Genomic DNA, 6,902 nt, shown 5'->3' with positions numbered 1-6,902 from the left:
CCAGATCTATGACCCCTTGTGACACCCCCATGTTCCTTCACACACTCTTTAAGCATAGATCTACGTACCAAACCATAGAGCAACTTATATTGCTTCTCGCACTAAAAAGCTAACGTAGCTATGGGCGAGCAAGCAGGATTCTATTTTGCCATGTAGATCATCCAGACTAAGCTGTGTTGCAAAATCCTTATCCGTGGTGTTAATGTATTGGTGAAAAGAACACAGCCTGATTTCCCGATTCCATGCTGATTTTACAGTGCGGCTGGCTGTGAGCTGGTAACCTTCTCACTTGTAGTGAAATGAGCACGGCTGGGGAGGAAGTCACCAAGGGGGAACAGTATGAAGCTTCACAAAGTTAATCATTTCTTTCAAGCATTAAGAACCGCCATGTACTTTCAGTCTAAAATGGCTTCAATTAAGGAAAAAAACACAACAAAAAATTAACACAATCAAAGTCTCAGGTGGAAAGGGTGCATGTTGTATGTCTTCTAACATGCTAAGCAACTCAAAGAACAAAATGGCTGCTCTGCATGTGGACGCTGTTTCTAGAAATTTCAAGGTGCGGAACACACACACACACACACACACACACACACACAAGAGTTTTGTGGCTACCTGCACAGCATGGATTTTAGTAGGTCCTTTTCTCCACTCTCAACTGCATTTGAAGAGTCTAACAACCAGCTTCCCCTTTCATCACCCAGCAGAAGGCAAGTAGCTAAGAAGTTCAGGAAATGTGCTCAGGTGCATGAATGCAAAGGTCAGCCCAAAAGAAACGAACAATGGCCGCATGTTTTTTCTCTTTTTAAAACAGGGTTAGCTGACAGCGGATGAGAGGTTTAGGCTGGCAGTAATGAAATTGTCCTGTTTATGCATAGAGCTGGTGGAAGTACAATAAAAGTTCATTCTTTCTTCTGCCAATAGGCCCTCAGCCCTGAACTGGAGGCGAGGTACACCTCCACACTTACGTTGCTAACAGGAACGCCAAACAGTCTGTAAATTGTGATGGTTCTTGCACTGTTGGCACTGTGGTGAGAGACCACCCACTGATCTGTTTTAGAGAGCTCACTGAGCAGCACTCCAAATGGTGGGAATTTTTAGTCACAATTGATCTTGGCTGATTGGAACCACTCACCTAGAGCTGAAAGGCGCCATCTCTCGTTACTACAGCAGCTCCACCTCCTCTTCTCCCAGGATGCTACTGCTTTCAAGCGGCAGACGGGATCTATACCCAGATGACTCCTTTGCAGTATTGGAGCTGGGAAAATAGCTGGGAAATGAACAAATCGACTTGCCTGTCTTAGGAATCGCTAAGGCACCTATTGACATGTTGTCTAAGCAACTGCAGATGCAAGCTTAGAATTAAGTCTGATTCCCTTTAGAAACTTCCCCATCTGACTACAGGGTCTTTCCTTTGAATTCACAGTAAGTGGAAACTGAGAACAAACCAAAAGGCTGTTTGTGCATTGCAATGCACTGAATACTTGGAACTTTTAAAGTAAGATACTTCAATATAAACAGAGTTTTACTGTGCCCTAGTTCTCGCTAAGTGGATTCCATTGTATTAAATGGTATTCTGGTGAGGAGATGTTGAAATACTGAAGTTTTCAAAATCTTTGTTATGTCCCTTCCTCCACTTGTACTATAAATAGCCATGATATTTACAGCAGCACCGCATGCCTGGTAGAAATTTGATTTAAAAGTAAAATTGGCCGGACTCCTTGTTAAATTATCATTGTTATTCATCTTCAGAGATGTCCTCCCCTCTCCGCATTGTATCATCTACATTTCATGCTAAAGGCAAAGATGTGGAGTGAAGTCACTGGAAAATTCTCCCGACAAATCTCCGACAGTTAACCGTTCAGTATATTTTTCTCCTTCTATAAGAGGAAGTCTTGACATTTACATACTCTTCACAGATGCATATCAGACTGTGTCCCATTCTTCCACAGAATAAAACTCACTGCAACTCAAACTGGAAAGGTAAAGGACAGCAAGTTATTTTAATGGAGAGGAATTTATTAAAGTCTCTTTGATATTGGAGGCAGCTGATTGGAGGGAAACAAGAAACACTTACTTGAACTTCATTTGCATGTGCTTAGAAAGGTTTTTTTCCCTGGCTGGTCTTGCTCACAAATAATTTTAAGTAGAAGTGTTCTTTAAGTTTCTAACATAAGCATCCTCAATGCAGGGGGTGCCATTAAAATCTTTTCAGTGCTACCTTTGCAACAAGTTAATGCTACTGCCGTATTCACGGCATTCCCTGTACTTATAGCTGGGGAATGCTGAGAATACTGTGGTGATATGAATTGCAAAGTTAGTCCTGAAAGATTTTAATGGCAGCCACTAACTAATACTAATGCCACTAATTTAATACATTAGCCCTTGCTGGATCAGTAGGCGACATAACTCAATTCTGTAGGGGGTCATTCTAGTGTCAGCGACACCAATGACCACGCTGGCGGCTTGACAGTAGCCTAAAGGTCGTACGTAGCTTAAAGTCGCATTTACAGATCTTTCTACCCCCAAATAAATGCACAGCCACAATATTTGCCTGTTCTTATCTCTTTCTTGATTAACAAAACCAAACTGACACATGGCTGAATTTACTAGTGATGAGACCCAAATCAAGGATTCCCCAAAACAATGAGAAGGGGGAAGAACAGTGCATACCCTGCCCTAGAAGAGAGACTGAGATAGAGGGCAGCTGCAGGATACATGACAGGACTCTGCTAGCTGCATTTGGCTCTTTGGGCCTTTCCGTTTCAGTCCAAGAGCATGGGGGAGACAAGTCAGGTACGGCTGCATTTGCAATCAGGCAGCATCCTAGTTCATTTATTGCCATCTGTCTTTATTTTTGGTAAACCCACTTAAAATCAGACCCTCTAAACACACAAATGGTGGCCGCTTTTAGGCCGACTTTTCATGCACTGGCTACTGGGCAAACTACAGTCAGTTTGCATAGGTACTCTTCCAGACTAACATGGAGGGACTTGTGTGCCAGCCTCAGGCTCTGGTGAACAGCAGGCTGCAGGTCTGGTGGGCAGCCTTTTAAGTAGATCGCGGCTTTAAGCGTTACTCAGCACTAAGGCTGGAAGCACACTCTTCAGTCAATGGATGATTCGAAATGCACCACCGCCTTCCCCTGCCCAAGTGCCTCAGGTCTATTGGATTAGGAAGATGGGACTTATCAGACTTCAACTGTTAGCACAACAGGCCTTCAGAAAACATAGCAAGGCTGCCAAAACAGCATGAGTAATGGGACAAAACCAGACACAAGCCGACACACGGCCAACGGGAGCGGGGGTGGTGATTAGGGTGGGGGCAGCGTGTGGAGCCCCTTGGCTGCCCATCCACGTAGGAGTCAGAGGGGGGACATGCTGCTGCTTCCGGGAGCTGCGCGGAGCCATGGTACATGCGGAGTGGGGCAAGCCCCCAACCCTGCTCCCCGATTGGAGCTCTGGAGCAGGGCAAGCCCCGGACCCTGCGCCCTGGCGGGAGCTCGAGGGCCAGATTAAAATGTCTGAAGGGCCGGATGCGACCCTCGGGCCGTAGTTTGCACATCCCTGTTCTAGTGCCTTGCGGTTGGCCTCAATGGAAAACGCTCTCTCTTTCCCTGCTAATGCACCAACAAACACTGCAAAAGTGCGTGCCTGACCAGCTCCCCATGTTTGACAGTATTCTCAGCAGTGCTACATGGGCTGGTGTCCTTCTGCTCTATTTGGGGCTATTTTAGATCCAGCCCTTCTGCATAGCAGGTCCCAGATACATAGGCTAGAGAGAGAGCAAACCATACACCCCATGCCTGAATGTTTAATCAGGGTTGCACTCCACTCTTCCCTGGGTAATGGTCAGAGCAAACAGTGCAAATGGATGATAGCAGTCAAACAATAGCATGATAGGTACTACAATGCATACACTGGCCAAGACAAAATATTCAGAGACATTGCAAACTGCTGAGGCTAGGTGCGGGTTTCCTGTTTTCTCTTTCAGCTGAGGAAATCTCCCGGAGAAAATTACAGTCAAGGGATTGCAGGATATGTTTGTCTCTGTTACATAGCAAGCTGCTACTAGGGAAGGGAATTATACATGGGACAGAGCTACGAAAGGGTTAATACACAAAGGTATTCTGCTTATAGCACAGAACGATCCTAGGCAGCACTGCAACACAAATAACAAAACAGCAAAACCCTTCATTGGAGTTGAGTCTAAATCCTCCGGGGGAACGACAGAGCAGGAGAATCCAGATGCAGAACTGATTTCCTGCTCCCTTTTCCCAGAAGCACTTATTTTAGAAAACACAGAGATCTGAGCGTTCCTACCTCAGCCATATCTCCATGCATGGGTTGAGTCTGCCACTGAACCAGAGGAGAAGCCAGCAGTAACTACTGATAGACCCCATTTTAGGTCATGTGATGGGGCTTGGGAATGCTCCTGTTTAGACCCTCACCCAGTGTCACCTAGTGCTAGGCATGCAACATTGCAACTTCCCGCAAGGAATCTGCCAGGTCTCAGTATGGCGGTGGTTTCTTCTAAATCTGGTGTGTTCTGCCTTCCCTGGGCGAGAGATGGTGGTGAGCCCTTACTTCCTCCTGGCTACAGGAAGGTGCCAAATTTAACTATGAAAAAACAAAATCATGTGAGGGACAAACAGCATGATAAAGCAGAGGAGGGATAGCTCAGTGGTTTGAGCATTGGCCTGTTAAACCCAAGGTTATGAGTTCAATCCATGAGGGGGCCACTTAGGGATCTGGGGCAAAATCAGTACTTGGTTCTGCTAGTGAAGGCAGGGGGCTGGACTCACTGACCTTTCAGGGTCCCTTCCAGCTCTATGAGATAGGTATATCTCCATATATTATCTGAGGCTGATTGGCAGGGGCAAAAGGGAGGTTGAGCCCAGGCACTATAAAACTAGTTCCCAGAGCCATGGGTTAGTTCAGGTGAGGACTATATACTGGTTGCACTTCAGCCTAGCAAAGAAACATGATCTGGTTGTGAGAGTGGGGAAACCTCGGTTCAGTCCCTAGCCCCAGACAGCCTGTGTGACGTTGGGTAAATCACGTAGGGTATGGTTAGGTAATGCCAACAGCCCCCAGTTGCTAGCAGGTGGAATTAAACCTGGGATCACAGGAGCTAAATGTATGAACCTCTACTGCATGAGGTGAAAGCCACATGGCTCTCAGTTAAGGCTGTAGCAGACTCATTGATGGGGACAGAGCACCACACCCAGCAGGCCTGGGTTTCACTTATACTACAAAGACTACGCCATTTTAGGGTCCATTGTACTTATCAAGAATAGGAGACTTACTTTAAAAACCTCTATAAAATAAACTTAACTAAGAATATTTCAGTAATAACATTCCTGTGGTATAGGTACCCTTCCTTCAGCCCCATTTTTAAGCATATTAGAGCCCATCAACTACTTATATGGCCACCATTACCATCTGAGTGTATCACAGTCTTGAATCTCTGCAGTCCTGCTGACCGACACAGCTGTGCTGATATATAGTTCAAGTGTAGCTCAAACCCTAGTCAACCAGCTCCCAATCTGCAAAATAGGAATAATAGCCCTTCCCTACCTCCCATGGGTGCTGCAAAGATTCAAGACTGTGAGACACTCCAGTACCATGGTGATGGGGGCTATAAAACTGTGCCTTAAGGAAAAATACTTACAGCATATGAACGTTACCGCTGAAATGTTGTAAGTTAATTTTATTTATTTACAGAGATTTTTAAATTAAAGTCTCCTATTCTTGATAAGTACAACGGATTCTTTTATTGGCTGTAGGGCATGGACAAAATCATCTACTGTATAAATCTTTTCTTTCTCTAGCTGTTATATATATTCTAGTCTCCTGCTATATGTACCTTCCTCGTCTTGATTTATGCATTTGCTCAGTTAGAAAAGGTCAAGCAAATGGAACTGGCCCTTCCATCTCTGGGGTGTAAGAGTCTTGAGAAGACAATCCTTCCCAAACTGTTTTTGCTCCAGTGTGCCCACCGCTGATAAGTGCATTGTCTGATTTCTGTGCCTGCAAAAATTCAGCAGAGGTCTTAAAATCAGTTGGGCGTTGGGGGAGTTGTTTGTATGATTTGTTTGCCGCATGTGCTTGTCAACAAGCTGGACACGTGGAAGCTGCTGCTGTCACACAAAGAGCAGTGTTAGGCGCAGCTCATTAGCTGAAAGGGGATTGGTGTAGCAGGAACACTGTCAGTTCTGCACCAACAGCTAAGTTCAAGGCTTCACCACTGGCTGTGACACATGAGCTCAACGCAAGCGGTTTCTTTAGAGCTCGCTTTGCTTTTATCTCGTTTAATTTTAAAGTGCTAGGCTTCTCAGCAAAATAAAGTGGGATCTCCCTTCAAATATCTCTGAAACAAAGATGGGTTTTTTTGTCCCGTGCAGTCCTCACTGATCTATTCTACTCTCCGCTCTGGCTTTCTCAGCAACTTTCTAGACCCAAAATAATAATAATAAATCAAATAATTTAATAATAAGAAATCTATATTATGATACTTTTGTTTATGTGAACCCATTCATCCCAGGATATCAAAGCACTTGATAAATATTAAGCTTTCTCCTCCTTTGAGCCATTGCAAACGATCACAATTTTATTGAAGCTCTGATGGTACAGGTGGTGTTATTTGTAAAAGCCCCAGCTTCTGGAGTCATGTGTAGAGGGAAGCTTGCAAATGTCAACCTCAGGGGCTCAAAAGCCAGAAGGCAAATAAAAAGAATCCAAATTTATTTTTAATAATCACATCTTTATCAGGACTTGACTCATGGGTTTATGAATGCTTGGGTTTGGCACTACTGATTCCACCGATTTTATAGATTAACTGAGATAAGGGAAGTTAACAGACTTGTGAAGGTCACGGAGGCAGTGCTGGCCCTTAAGTAG

Source organism: Terrapene carolina, unplaced genomic scaffold (assembly GCF_002925995.2).
Source record: "Terrapene carolina triunguis isolate 2854851 unplaced genomic scaffold, T_m_triunguis-2.0 Scaffold93, whole genome shotgun sequence".
Lineage (NCBI taxonomy): Eukaryota > Metazoa > Chordata > Testudines > Emydidae > Terrapene > Terrapene triunguis.
The sequence above is the reverse complement of the archived record's forward strand: the minus strand, read 5'-3'. Positions refer to the sequence as shown.